Raw genomic sequence first — 15602 nt, 5'->3', positions numbered from 1 at the left:
TAGTCCCCATTTTGTTAAAAATATCAGACACGCGCCTGTTATTCAAGCATAATGTGCATTCTGGGTGAAATGACCAAGTGAACTCCTCACGGCTGCCACGCTTTTAATGAGGATTAAAGGGAAGTGTTGCTCCATTTATGAATTCCCAGATGACGCTCGCATGTTTGACAACAGTCGCACCAACATTCAGTTCGTGGACTGAGCCAGACGCAGAGAGAACAAACAGTTTGAAGCCAGCTGTGCCATCGCGCGCAATCACCACTGAGTGAATTTGTTTAATTATTTGCTAAATGCTAATAGCCAAATAATTTGAAAGTGTATATGGCTCCGCTGGAAATCTCTTCGGGAGTTCTGACTGTTTGATTAACCATCTGTCCCAACATACTCCTTCTAGAGACGCTCCAGATTTTAAATCTTCATGGTATCAATTTTCTGATTTAGGAGCTTTGATTTCAAACGGCAGCTTAGCAATATCATCCACAGCTCTTCTTGAGCTTTCATCTTTCACCCGGCTTGGACGTGCGGTGTGCGTAGGGTATCGAAAGGAATTAAAAAAAAAAAAAAGTTTGTTTACTGACACAATAATTGTAATGCAGCTGCTGGGGGATGGAAAAACCGTGCAGAATTTCATTAACATGAGATGACTGACATTAAACCAGGATTTGCTAAGCGTGTGCTTTAAGAGAAGATTTGAACGATTTTGCTGTATTGACGGATCCAACCTGATTTCCTTGGGCAGGTCGTTTCATAGCCTCGGGGCTTTGAATGCAAACGCATCCCCGAGCACATGCGTCCCATTTAATGAAATATAAGTCAATTCAGTGAATTTATAGAGCACTATAGATGGTTTTTAAATTGTGCTCTATTTTTAGTGGATTAAAGGCATATCATTAACCCAGAGGTTTGCTGGCAATTTTAGGAAAAGGCTTTCTAGGTATTTTCTCTCTATTGTGTAGGTCCCTCCTGGTACTGTGGCTTTCTCCCACAGTGCAGAGATGTCCACGTTCGGTTAACTGGTGAACCTAAATGGGTTGTAGGTGTGAGTGTGGCCCTGTAACTTTGCAGTAGGCTGATCTGTCCAAGGTATATATAGTCTACCTCTCACCCAGAGATAGCTGGAATAGACTGCAAGCACTTTGGTAGGGATCATTCGCACTGCTTAGTTGTGATTTGCTCCACACAAGATAGCGATTTAGTTTTCCCCTCGTCTCGCTGTCAGTCAGGGCCTTAGATGTGTCGTGGTCTTATATAGTAATCCCACCTCCTGGCAACTGCTCAAATGAACTGAGCCCCCTTCTTTCCTTTATGACAAATGTATGCGAGCATACAGAATAAAATAGTGCTGTAAATGAACAATTTCGTTTTTGTGCAGGTAAATAAAACAAATGCCATAAAATTCCATGTGGTCATCAGTGCACCTTGATGGGAATCTTCAGGAAGTAGAAAAGAGCTATTTGGGAGTTTTAAAGTGACGTGGGAAAAATGTCAGGACTCATCTGAGCCCAGCAAGACAAATAAATGATCCCGTTAAGTAAATGTTAATAACCACTGGCGTGATTATACATTAAAAAAACAAGGGTATCGCGTCTCGTGTCTGTGGATGTTTGTCTCATGGATTCAGTCTTTGCTTCAGATGTGAAGTTTCAGTTAAAGGGCAGGTTTAACCATTTCTGGCAGCCAGTTTCCTTGAGGAAATCCTGTATATGCACATCTTATGGCCTGCTGAATTGTTTACGTGACCTTGTACTGTCTCGGATATTCCTGCCATAATCCTCTTTCTTGGTGATCTCTCACGGACTTCCCACCCACAGATGCCGTACATTTCTCATGACCTTAATTCACAACCTCTTCTCCTTATGTAACCTGGAAACCACCCCGGTCTGCCATCGTGAAGGACTACTCGGTCCCCTTACTGGTGTTCAGAGAGGAGAGAGGGTCAAGGACATGTTCAAGTCTCCTTCAGGCAACCTCCCGGCTTGAATGACACTTTAACAAGGATACACATGGCCATCCTTGGTAGCAATCATTAATCTCTCTCTTCTGCTGTCATCAGAAAGTTAAGTCTCATAGTGTGAAACTGCTTCTTTAACTTCCTAAGACCCGAACTCTTCCATGACATGCATTTTTAATTTCTCTTTATATTTGGGCAAATTGGGGCCCGATGAATGTAAAAACAAAGAATTACCAGATTTTTTTTTTTAACCTTATTTTTGTTTTTAAGAAAAATAAGAGCCACATGAGGATATTCGTTTCAAATTTTCATAGGACAGTGGCAGTTTAATGTCCTTGTAAGTGGATATCAGGCCCATGTAGAGCAACATGCTCATCCAGCCAACAGTCTGGATGAGCATGTTCATCTGCGACACTCCCTTTGAGTTTTCTGCTGCATACATATTTTTTTCCACACACATATGGATGGTGAGGATGATAACCAATATGTGGTCTGAAAATCAAAATCCCATCTTCGCAGCTGGCCACCAATCAGTTGGCCCATTTGGCCAGCGCAGGAATAACAAACCCCGCTGATGCTGTTTAGACATGAAAGTGGTCTCCTGACCAAAAGCCAGGCTCGACTGCTGTTTGGCAAGGACTTTTGCAGAAGTATTTATTTATTTTTATTAAATGTTTATTCAAGTATTCACATTTTGGTTGGGTCGTCGATGTTTCCAGATGGGACCGCGTGCCAGAAGCATTCATAGCACTGGGACTTGACTTTGCTGGGAACCTTTTTTCCTCTAGGTTTTGTGTTCTGTGTCAACAGCAGAGATGCACAGCTCCCACAGGGGGAATGATGGCAGGTTGTCACATCATTTCTGTGTATTGTTCACATTTTAGAGGGGAAAAATGATGTTTCAGATCTCGGACTGCCACAAATTCTGATAAAAATGCTAGCTCAAAGTGATTGCAGAAGCTACGCTTTTAAATTGCGTGTATTTATTAATGCAGTTTAAACCCATTTATGCAGTTACACAGTGCTAAGTAGATTAGAAAATGAATACAAATGTATGGATGAAACAGCAAAAAAAGGAAAATGGATCAATAATCACTGCATTTGGTTTGCGATATCTCCTGCGTACACACACTTGGATATTGATGATCTTTTTGTGTTTATTAGCTACTAATTGGTGCTCCATGATTTGTGGCTGTCATTTTTAATTAACTCCCACAGGTCTGTAATTCTCTGCGAAACACATGATGGGATTCATCAAGTGCAAGCTTTAAGGATTTCTCATGTTGCCTTTAATATTTCAAAATCACATCCAAGGTTTAAAATGTTGTTGTTTGTTTGTTTGTTTGTTTGTTTTTTTTACTGCTCCATGTAGTCTTTGTCTTATAAGATGTATGCATCATAGGCTCAAATATTTGGAGACAAATCCAACTGGTGATTTTCTTTTTCTTTAATAAAAAGTAATAATGAAGGTCTCAAATGCACCACTGAAAAATAAAGGAAATCATAATTTAGGAAACTCTGTTGTTTTGTTGTTAAATGTAGTTATTTATTTATTTTATTATAGATCTCCAGATAATTTTCTAGGAACTTTCCTCACAATTTCCTTAATTAGAAAGAAATGGTTGTGTGATTTGTGACTAATTGTAGAGACAATTTAAGTTCCTACAGTTACGGGAATTAAAAACGAATAACAAAAATTGTGTTTAATGACCGTGCCTGTTTGAGTTTGTGCTTCTGTATATTGAGATTACAGATTGAAACTGTAGCAATAGAGATGTTATCCACTGGTTTCTGGACTCTTTTTGACAGTACAGGGATCAGCAACGACTGCTAGAACTGGCACACTCGTCAAAGTGGCCATGTCCGTATCTTTAAGCCTTACCAGTATATAAATGGATGATTCATGAAAAAATTCACAGGCCTTGGAGTTATTATCAGGCTGGAAGAAGTCTATAGAGACTAGAACCCTTTTTTTCTGTTGTTGTCATCGTCTTCTTTTGCTCGCTTTAGGGGGTCGTCACAGTGGATCACCTGCCTCCGTCTCACCCTTGCATCCTCTTCTGGTACACTAACTCTCCTTTATTATATTCATAAACTTCCTCTGTGGTCTCCCTCCTGCCTTCCAGCTCCATGTCTCTCCCACATGCCTTCCCCCTCTCCTCTTCTTTTGTCTTTGCCCAGCAGAAGTGTAGTTTCCACTGACACCCTGCAACTGCAACAGCAATGTGATCTTGTATGGAAATCTCATGCTTTTTGATTGACATGTTTGTTTTACCGAAGCCCTTTCTTATTTTAAAAGGCATTTACCAGCTGGGGAGGAGGGGGCTGAACCCTGTTGACATTCAGGTGGGAGGTGGTGCATCTTGAACAGGTTTGCCGCTAACACAGAAAGCCAGACAGCCATGCACTCTTACATCTGCATCTATGGCAAATCAAGAATCAAAAATTAACCTAACATGCATGTCTGTGGACTGTCAGGAAGCTGCACTACAAGAGGGAAACCCACACAGCCATAAGGAAAACATGCAAACTCCCCAAGATCAAACCACATGTGCTTCTTGGAAATATTATTGTTGTTTACAGCTGAGTATCAGCTTATCAGAAACAATTATGAAAGTTTCAGAATAAATACTGTATAGGATCTCTAAAATAAAGTAAAGAAGGCAAATTTATCTTTTAAAATAACATTGTGTTATGAGAAATTGAAGGCAAAAGGATTTAATGTACTTTACCTAAAGGGGCAAACTCAATTTATTCTTTTAAATTTTACCACCAGGCATTCAAAGAGCGTATAGTTGGTCGTTTATCATGAAGTCCAGATTGTCTTTTATTCTTGCACACCATCATCTTTGTAATCCTGTCTGTACATTCATTAAGTCAAGACTGCAGGGAATAACCACGACTTTAGTTAAAACATTTCCAGTGCAGGAGGACTTATCTTTGCCTTTTGCCTCTGGAGAATGTTAGTTGAACAAAGTTTAGACACTGCTTCTTTATTCTTGCTGAACAGTCATGGTGTCTGTTTTATTTCCTTTCTTCATTCTACACTGTAGTTTTATGGACCCAAGAATTCACTTAATTAATAAATAATCATATTTTTTGAAGCCTTTGAAATAACTACAGGGAACATCTTTATAAACAAGTTAAAACAAATTTTGTTCCAGAAAATGTAAAAAGAATAGGAAAGAAAATTGAAGAAAATATGTTATTGTTTACTTTTTGTGCAAATGTGTTCAAAGTATTATGAGTGTTTAGTACAGTGAGATGTGAATGGCTAATCCAGCTGAATTGTGTGCTTTCTTTATCATTGCAGGCCTCTATGAGCTTTTGAGTGGTTTATTTTAAAAGAGCATATTGGAGGATTTTGCTTTCTCGTTGAAAACGCTGAATGTTGAAGGATGGTTAATTTCTTCCATTCACAACTGTATATGAAAGTATTTCCCTCAAGGACTCCCAGTAAGCTGATTTGAGTTGTCTGAGATCCAGCTAAAGATACACAGATCAGTAGAAAAATAGGAGTCTGGAGATCAACACTGTGGGGGAGACGGTGGAAATACAAAGGCGGGAGCGTGTTCGTGTTCCTTGGAGATTGTGTATACTTCATTGATTTTTATTTTTCCCAACTTGTTTCTGTGCTCAGGTGTGCTGTGTGTACTTGCAGAGAGGAGAAAGGCTGAGAAACTGAAGTCATAATCTTTGACACCCGTTTGATTTTGATGAAACCATCTTGCGTGATATCAGGTGTTTTGGGCCGTTCTTCTTACAGTCTGGTTTGCAGTTTGAGACTATAAGTCAGTGTTACCAAGGAGATAATCTTTTAAATAACCTTACATACATGAGCTCCTATAAGTCAGAGTAATTTTTTTTTTAGGTTATTTAATAGAAAAAGAGAAGATGCTCAAATATACATTCATTAGTGTATATAGTTGTCTGACGCAATCTGCATAATTATGTTTATGTATGTGGCTGGAGACCGTCCACTTTCTTAGTACCTCTTATATGTTACTTTTAATTCAAAGATCACATATAGCTCTTTTACACTATATATGGCCATGTAACATTTGTACATGTAGATCTTCATCTTTTCTTTCTCTTTCGCTCTCTCCTCCCTCATTTCCAGCTCGCCTTCTTCCTCCTCACCCCAAGCCAGAAATGCAGCTGGCCGTGGTCATTATGGAGTACAGTGTTTATTTATTCAATTCATTAATTCATAACTCAATCTGTACAATGGCAGCACAATCTTGAATGCAACACTTGGATGTTTTTTTTCTTTAAACAATGGTGCTGTCAAAATGATGCTAACTATCAAACTAGGAGATTAAATACCAATGGAACAATTGTAATTTTCTTGCTCGATTCTTATTTGTGAGGAGTATAACTTGCAGCACATAATAAGCTTTTCTTTAATGTAAATCTTTTCATAATAAAAAACATTGATTTTTGCCTGCAGTGAGTTAAAAGATCTTTTTTTTCACTGAAACAACTGAAGATAAAGCACTCTGCTACTCAAATGAGCTACAGCTTAAATGAAAAACACTTACTAAACAAAATCATATTTAACAGATTTATATTACAAAGTGAATGCCAGTTATTTGCATCATTTTCCAGTATTTTTACAAATGCGCTAAATAATAGGACATTTTGCTTTTCACTCATCATTTCTACTTTTTTTTTTTTTTTTTTTTTTTTTTAAGATCTTTTGCTCATACCGAAGCTGCTAGCTTGTTGCTAGCCCTGAGCTGTGGCCATCGGTGTAACTTTGTGCTGAACATTGGGGGATGGGTCAAGATCTAAATAAATAAATCTCGGTAAATTCCCAGATGATTCATAATTTTTTATAATAATTTTATTGGAGGGGTTATATTGGTTGGGTCTGATTATTTGGGGGGGGGGTGTCCATAACCCCCCTAACCCCACTGGAAATTACGCCCCAGGCTCTGGCTAACTTTAGCTTTAGCTAATTTTTTTGTTGGCCCCTTTAAAATGTCCATGTTCAGCTGGGTGAGGGTAACTTTAGAGTTTGATCAGGTTTGTTGCCGTGAACGATTTGGTGCTAGTCCCCCCAGTTTACTTTCAACTTTGTCTTCAATAACAGTGAAGAGATTACACAAATATTTACTTACGCTGCTGCGCATGTATTAGCATTTTAGTCTCCCAAGCCTCTTGGATATTGGAAATTATGCTTAATAAAAAAATTGTTGAATCAATAGTGTAAACTAGTGCTTATAGTGACTAAAATAGAATTAAGATTTATTTTAATGTTGTTTAGGTACCTGCTGGACTATGTTTCTTAAGTGTTAAGCTCTTACTCTAAATTCATACCCAAACATATGGTGATTAATAACTCTGTTTAATGTAAGGCTGAAATGAACATCCTTCAGTTATGTAGAGATGTTTCAGAGAATTGCTGAATATATTAACTTTGTCCTATTGCAGAAATCTCTGGAGCAAAAATGAGTGCCAAAACTCTTACAGGCTGTTAGCTGTTTACTATAGCCTTAGCTTACTCAAGGCATTGAACTAGAACTCTTTAACCTTGTTTTGAAGCACTTTTAATGCCATTATTCAACAAATAATTATGACTTTCTGTGTGATTAATTATACTAAGAGCCTGTCCAAGAAATCTGCGTGCCAATTTTGGGGATAGAAATTCTAATATAATATTAGTTTGTTATTTAGCACTAATCAGCATTCGTGTCAGCACAGAGCAGTCGGTAAAGGATGCCATTTGCTCACCGAGCCAGCTAGTGTGAGCTGATAACATTCTCCTTGTCTTTTGGCTCTAAGAAAGGCAAAGATGGTGAAAGCCAAAATGCTAATGTTGAGGTTGCATGACTTGAAACAAACCAGTGGTCGATAGCTACATGTCCAACTCTTATATAGAGCTTGCCCCCATCACCAGGCCCAAGTGAGATTTAACTAAAATGCTTAAGCAAATCTGTAAATCAGATCAAATAATGACAAATGTAACAAGAAATAGTAAAGTTTTGCTGCTCACCTGCACTGATTTCAAATTTTCTACAACAACAGTGCACAATGTACAACAAAGTTGCATCCACTGTAGTCTTAGTATTCAACAGCATGTTCACCTGGCAGAGGATGTATGCCATGTCTTCAGCTTCCTTCTGCACACAGAAACGCACACACACCTCAAGCTCTCTAGTACCAGTCCCCAACTCTTTTGTCCATATGGTTCATCTTAGAAGACAAATTAGCTTCGGCAGTTCTGGCTGCATTTCCACAAACCTTTAACCCATCTCAGCTGTCTATCATACCTGCAGGCTACACCAGCTCTGCGTTTGCCATTTCACAAAGTTCATTCTTCTGACTACCTTGGGATCTGTGGGCTTTTCGACAAAGCTGTAACTTTACAGTCCAAAAACCCATAAATAACAAGAACTTTTTTAAAATTTATTTATCTGGGCAGCACTGTTTGAGGTCTAATCACCAAACGACTGACATCAGCACATTTTGAGTCTGTGCAGAACAATGCAGAGCTCTACACTTCTCCCCTGATTTTTTTGTGAGGGAGCGAACGCGGCGACATGTGATCCACATTCTGTCAGACTGACTGTTGATCCACTGTTGTGCCATCTGGTTGTTAATCCATTATTAGTAGGTATTAGAGCACTCAGTTTATATACAACTGTTACACGTATTGGATTGAGGTTTCTTTCAGCCCAGATTTAAATCTACACAACATAAAATAAATCTTCAGTTTCCTGAAGACCGGAACACGTTACGTTTTGCCCCAGAGGGACATTTGTATCCAATACACTTCAAGTTCTCACCAATCGAATTTCTTGGCTCCACTCTGCTTCTTTTTCAAATCAGCTAATGCAGGAATGTGAGGAAGCCCAGAAGGTTTTTGTGGCATGATCGCACGAGTTTCACAGCAATTCATCAAGCGGCCGATCAAAACAATAGATCCTGAAATGATAAATCATAAGGACCACCTCATTGCACAGTGGGTTTATGGGTGGAAAATAAAGTCACAGAAACTCTCCTATCAATCATTTTTTTTGATTGAATTTATATTTGACACAATTTAAAATGAAGCTTTAAGGAAGTAAGAGACGAGATCTGAAACTCAACACAGGAATAAACCTTAATATACTCGCATTTAACCCACAAACAAAAACTTCACTGCTTGTTAGTTTATACCATCATTTATATTTTACATTTCTTGAGAAGCCCAATATTTTCCTCAGAGTGTGAATTTCACTGTGGGAGATTGTTTAGCTCTTTACAAAGCAGGCGGTTTTCAACAAATCATTCAATCCTTTCTCTCGCTCATTTTTAAGCATTTCAGTTGAGCAGTACCTGTTCTGGCTCTTAATTTGACTATTAAAAGACACAGGATTCGTCTTTCCTGAAGCATTATTACACTTACAACATTTTCTTTCTGATCATTTCTTGTCACTGGCTTGGATTTCACTGTTGATTTAATTAAAGCTCAGACGTAGTGCGAACTGAGATAAGTAAGTCATTCAGTTTAATGTTATGAGCACAAATTCTAGACTAATAAAAAAAGGATGTGGCCTCTGGGTTTGAAAAGAAGCGAGTGTAAAGGTACATTCTTTCAAATAGACAGCAGTGCTTTGCTCCTGTGGAAGCAGAAAGATTTAGTTTATTGGCTCAAAAGAAAAATTAAGGTGGCGATAGCCCAAATGCTAAAGTCGAGACTCCGAAATGGGATTCCCATTTGAGTCTGACGTATGTGATGTAGCGTTGGCTGTGTTCTTTATTTATTTTAACATACCATTTACGGAACAAAGCCATGTCATTCTGTCATAGTGGCAACATTTTCGCCATCTTAAACGAGTTTAAATAGATGCATCTTAAATTAAGATGTTGGTAAATGAGTGCAGGTAGAGACACAAGATGAAGAATGTAATTTTGGCACATTTTAAATTTTATTTTGGCTTCTTAGTTTTTCCTTTTGTGTCATTATTGTAGTTGTTTTGCATCTGTTTGTTGTTATATTGCACCTCTTTGTATTCATTGGCTGATACCTTGAGGCCAATTCGTGTGTCACTGCAATCACTTTCCTTCTATTTTTATTCTTTTCTAGTTGTTTAGAATCTCTTTGTGCCATCTCAGTTTAGATATTTATGTAGGTCTCTTTAGACATTCACATTCACATTTCATGTCCTTTTTTAAATATAAGCCCAAGGGGTGCCTTATGTTTATTGCAGAGTTATCTCAGTAGGGTTAAGATTGTGTTCATTTTTAATCGGAAAAATCTATGTCAAACTAAGTGATTACACATACTTGGCTCGAATTGAACTTAATGAGCTTGTAATCAAACTCTTCCCCTGCAGTTAATTCGGTGCTTATCCTGTTAGCCAGCCATTTGGAAAGAAACGGCCAGCTAATTTCTTTCCAAAGCTAACACCACCATCTTTACAGCACTGTTTTTTAATTAACCTAAAAAAAACAAACAACAAAATTATTTTTTGGAGCACTTTTTCTTTGAGTTTAAGAAAAAACAAACGCCCCTCTTCATGCACAGTATGTGGTTTACTTTTGGACACAATCATGTAACCAGGGGAGCATCTGGTAATTAACAGTTGGGTAAGCTGTGTTCTACATGGCTTCAGTTCAAAAAGCAAAGTGCCTTAACAGTTGTTTTGCTTCAGCCTCTTCACTCTGAGCTCTAGCACTTTATTTAATATAATGATTTCACTGCTGTGTTTACTGTCATAATAGTTTTTCTAACTAAATTTGGCTATAACCATAAACTTTTAAATGGAAAAACCTCAATAACAGAACAATGTCATTACCTTAAATATTACTAATGCCTTTCCCCCCCCCTTTGTACCTGTCATTGTTCCTTCTAGTGTGACAGTCATTGATGATTTTATTATCTTAACTACTGGAGAAAAAAAGATTACACTGATTAATTGCAGTAATAGGGAGCAAAAATAAAAATTGTAATAGCATGTAAATTCAATTACAGTATCCCTCAAGACAACTTCTCAATTAAAATTGAAATCACCTGTGCGGCCTCAATTCAATCAGGTGTTTTAATTAGAAAAGTATCGTTTGACGTCCCCGATGTACACGTCGTCTTCACTGTTCATAACTCATTGTGTCTGCTGTTATGTTAAAAGAAACCTGGGCAGGGGGAACATGTACTTTCTTGGTGTTTTGTAATAGGCCTACAGAAACATTTTGACAGTTGCTCTACTGCGACCCCAGCACCACTCCCCGGTTGATGTAAGAATCCACTAAATTTACTCTCCTCCTCATCCCGTTTTGTCGATTTAGCTTATTCATGACACTTTGTTAATTCAACGTGACGTCATATCGGATAAATCACCGTCAGTCTCTGCAGCCCTTTTGCTCCTTTGTATGTTTTTCATTTTTCTCCCTACTCTCACTGCACAGATCAGCTGTTTTCCTACTTAGTCACACACAGCTTTCCTCTAAGGTTATGGGCTGTTTGTTATTCTTTTCACTCCCTCTCACCTCCAACCCCTTCCCAATTAGTTTTTCTTTCCTTTTTTCTGCTTCTGCACCCTCGATCTTCACACAAAGATTATTTCATCTGCATGGCACGCTCGAGCACTCGGCGTCAGCACATCCAATACGGCCTCACAGCGCACACAGACATATACGACTCACGCACACACAGGTGCACACACACTCGCTCATATAAGTTAATGTTCACTCGTATAATCAGAGATATAATCAAGCACCACTCGGGTCTACTCGTGCTGTGCGTGGCGCTTGCTCCAGAGAGAAGAGGCTACAGGCAGATGTTGTCTTACTACATGACGCTGTTTCCTAATGTGTTCTGAGGCTACTGTAACTCTAAGCAAAGAGGAGGAGCAACTTTAATACAAGAAAATGTTAATTTCACAGAGATTTCTAATAATTATTTATACATAACAAAAAGTTATGCATTCTCAGTGTATATGGCCCAAATGTTGTTGACCCCAAATTTTTATTTGCAACTTTATGCAATTTAGGTTTTGGAATCTCTTTAATAATCTGGTGACAAATACAGTTTCCCAACAGCACGTGTCAGGACAGACCAAACATCTTTCAGCTTCTGTCTCCAGAGGGGCACCCGGCAGGGATGCCCACTCTCCCACTCACTGTATGCAACCTTTATTAAACCACTAGTACCAGAAATTAGACAGACTGTAGTGATTAATTATATGAAGTGCAAGAATGTAAAACATAAAATCTGTCTTTATGCTGATGATGTGTTACTTTTTCTCCAGCATTCACAAACCACTCTTGCTGAGGTAATTACACTGATTATATACATTACATACATTTTGACAGTTGCTTAGTGTATTTGGCTTGGTGTTTATCAAGGTCACTGTCATTAGAGCTGGAGCGTATGTTGACTATTTTCTTTCAAACTAAACATGTGATGCCAACAGGGAAGTTGCACAGCACTTTCTAATGGATAAAGTATGCAACAATAAGACCCGTAATATAACAAAGCGTTTTGAAGGTTTTTTGTTTGTTTTTTTTTCCTTCATCCTGTCAGCACTGACGCTTTGCATGTGGCCATTACCGTTAGGTGATAGATAATCTGGCTTTTTTCCATTTGGGCTACGTCCACACGTACCCGGGTATTTTTGAAAACGCAGATTTTTCTATGCGTTTGCACCTTTCGTCCACACGTAAACGCCGTTTTCGGTCACTGAAAACAGAGATTTCTAAAAACGCCTGCCAGGGTGGATATTTTCAAAAACTCAGTTTTTGCATTTACGTGTGGACGAGAAAAACGGAGAAAACGCAGCGTCAAAGGTGTGCGCCTTTTTTGACGTCACACTGTGCGCCACGTTATTGTTTCGGTGAAATGAATTTCTACAATACTGTTACTGTTAATTGTCCTCTCTGCAGTGTTTAAATGCTTACATATACACACAGTTACTGTCCCTCCACACATACGACTCGGTTCTGCTTCTATGCCCCAGCTTTGTTTACTATTTCCCACCGAGGCTTCTAGACTTCTGATTGGCCAACATTTCTACACGGTTAGGAATATATCGCTACCTGTTGCTTTGGCATGTTCCTAGCAGCGTTTTCCTTCATTTCTGCCTTTATGTGTGGACGGGATTATTTTTTAAAACGAAAACGGAAGTTTTCAAAAATACCCGTGTACGTGTGGACGTAGCCTTGGTCTGCAAGTTTAAGACAAGCTTGGGATCATCAATACAGCTACCGAGGTTTAGTCAGCTTTGGGCTGTGCCCACAAACTCTGATTTCTTTGAAAGGACTGAAAGACGGCGACCAATGACCAAAGATCCCATCAAATTATAGGTCTTGAACTGGTTCTTAGAGCATTTGTGCCATCCAGCAAACAAGCCATTTCCACCAATTTTAGCCCAGCCATTGGAATCTGGGAGGCTCATCAATAGAGTTCATAACACTTTGGAAATAAATGGCAGTAATAAGGTGGTGGTGAATTATATTGAGGTCTTAGCTGTTTGTTGTTGTTGCAGATATTCTAACAATGTTTTTGTTTCCAAAAACATGCAAAATGCAGTTGAGCACAACTGCTTTAGTTATGAGTACACGACGTTGAAAAGATCAGGCTGTTAAGATCATAAGCGAGGCAGATGCCAGATTGCAGCAGTGAAGGACACTGAAAGGAATCATTGGTTAGGAAATTTCTGATGCATCCGACATCTTGAATAACTTATTTTCTTTGCATTAAAATAGATGATTGCTGGCTGGGACTCAGGGGATTGAGTGGATTGTCCACTAATCATGAGGGTGGCAGTTTAATACATACCCTCTAAATGTCCTTAAGCTATACACTGAACTGCAAAATGCTCCCAGTGGACAGGCCAGCAACTTGCATTAAAGCTTGCTGCCACCCTTTGTCGTAAATGTGAGTTTTTTGGGATAAAGGCCCTGTGTATATACATATGTATGCATACAGCCATTTATCATTTAAGAGATTGATTACTTTCACTCCAGGACAACTTGGTCTACAGCAATATCCCGTGGTTAAAGGAGCATAGCATAGCACATTACATTTCAGCACCGAGGCAGAGTTGTTGGTCTTAGGAGACATTGTGCTGAATTTATTTTATAGATACAAATTAGAACATACACAAACTTTCAGCAATTTTTAAGCTGCAGTTTATCATCTAAGACACTTTCAAGAAGCTTTGTGGGGATGAAAAGTATTTAAAACACAGCAACAACAACAAAGATTTGTTAATACCTTAATACCCAGAGGCAGCTGAAAAGCCGAGAAGCTCAAAGTCAATACAGTCAGAAGTGGTTGAGTGGCTGCTGGAGCTGTCTCTGAGAGCAGTTTTCATGCCCAGAGTCTGGCTGCTCTCTCTGCAGACAGCCCACAATGTCTCCAGCCAGAGTTGGACCATTAATTAGGCATCCACATAGCCTCAGCTGCTGCAGTTAAATTAACTGGACAGGCATTAAGACAAGGAAACAAACTGTGCTCAAGCTAAGCCTGCCAAGCACTGGACACCTTGAAAGAGGGAGTTTTCCTTTTATTCATTACAGGATGTAGGAAAGGAACAAAATCAGTTGCTGGTACCATTTCTTTTTCTTTTCTTCTTTTTAATTGCTTGCCGCAGAGTCTAATCAAATAGTTCTGTGTTGCAGTGACTGTGTTTACATTCAGATGTTGCTTGTTGCATTTCAGCTAAAACCGCAGCTGCATCTCAGTTTCTGGTTTAATCACCAGAATAAAGGTTTTAGTAATAAAGGTGCTCCAAGTGCAGTGAGTTGATCATCTTGCTGATCAAAACACACATGACCATCCTCAAATGGCAGTGAATGTTTGGATGAATATGTGTGTGTAGCTTTATGAGGAATACATTTAGGTCTCTGCGCCTTATGTCAGCCTCGCTCCACCTTATATGGGCCAGATGTTAGGTTGTGTCACAATTAGGTTACATTCTCCTGTACACATGCCATAACCCTTGCCTAGTCTGCTCCGTGACTTCTGAGCTACATTTGGCCCACTCAACACCTGCCAGTGCCTTAACTGTGCATGCCAGAAGTTGCCCAGATTAGACCCAGATGTTTCTACTGTCAGGGGATACTTTCATAGCAGGCCTGCTCCCTTAGTTGTCTCTGAATGAGTGAATAGGAGAATATTTGTAACTTCATGCAGTAAGTTGTTAAGGGAGTGCTTTTAAGCAGCCTATAATTGTAAATGTCTAGAAAGCAGCTGCAAACTTTTGGGCCACTCATAGGTCTTTTAGCAAGTTTGAATTGGTGTGGTTGATAAATCAGGTGGTCTCATTCAAAAATGAGTCCCCCCCCCCCCCAGTTATATTAAGATCAGGAGCCACCTCGTACAAGAACAAGTCGGTAAGATTTTCTATCATGTACTATCCGACATTTTAATGGCAGCTTTATTGGTTAGAGCTGTGGTTGGTTTAAAATAGCATCAAGGTTTTATAAGTAGAGATACAGAATAAAGTTGTCTGCTGTAAAAGCTTTCCAATAGGCTTTTGCTTTACTAAAAATGGGTCATTATGGGGTTGTGAAAGCCGCTGCTAATGTTTTCGGACCAAAAAGCAGCCGGTATCGAGTCACTTTTCATTTTCTGAACGAAACTATCTCACACTTGAGTTTCTGCGAGGGTGGAAAGACTTCAGAGGAAGACATCTATACTATCATGGGACAGTGAAACAAT

The 15602-nt window shown here is 39.0% G+C and overlaps 1 protein-coding gene and 1 long non-coding RNA gene across 2 annotated transcripts in view; one reads left to right on the top strand and one right to left on the bottom strand.

Annotated features, from left to right (window-relative positions):
• tmem132e (transmembrane protein 132E) overlaps positions 1-15602 on the top strand; it is a 426314-nt gene that overhangs the window by 22159 nt on the left and 388553 nt on the right. The gene's annotated exons all lie outside the window — the stretch shown is intronic.
• On the bottom strand, positions 3494-14281 carry LOC113030652 (uncharacterized). The gene is made up of 3 exons (XR_013911936.1): positions 14154-14281; positions 4259-4373; positions 3494-4163 (listed from the first exon to the last, which is right to left on the bottom strand). It is a non-coding gene; the product is annotated as an uncharacterized LOC113030652 (long non-coding RNA).

The sequence above is a fragment of the Astatotilapia calliptera genome, chromosome 10 (genome assembly GCF_964374335.1).
Source record: "Astatotilapia calliptera chromosome 10, fAstCal68.1, whole genome shotgun sequence".
Lineage (NCBI taxonomy): Eukaryota > Metazoa > Chordata > Actinopteri > Cichliformes > Cichlidae > Astatotilapia > Astatotilapia calliptera.
Note: the sequence above shows the minus strand (reverse complement) of the source record. Positions and strands in the feature narration are given on the sequence as shown.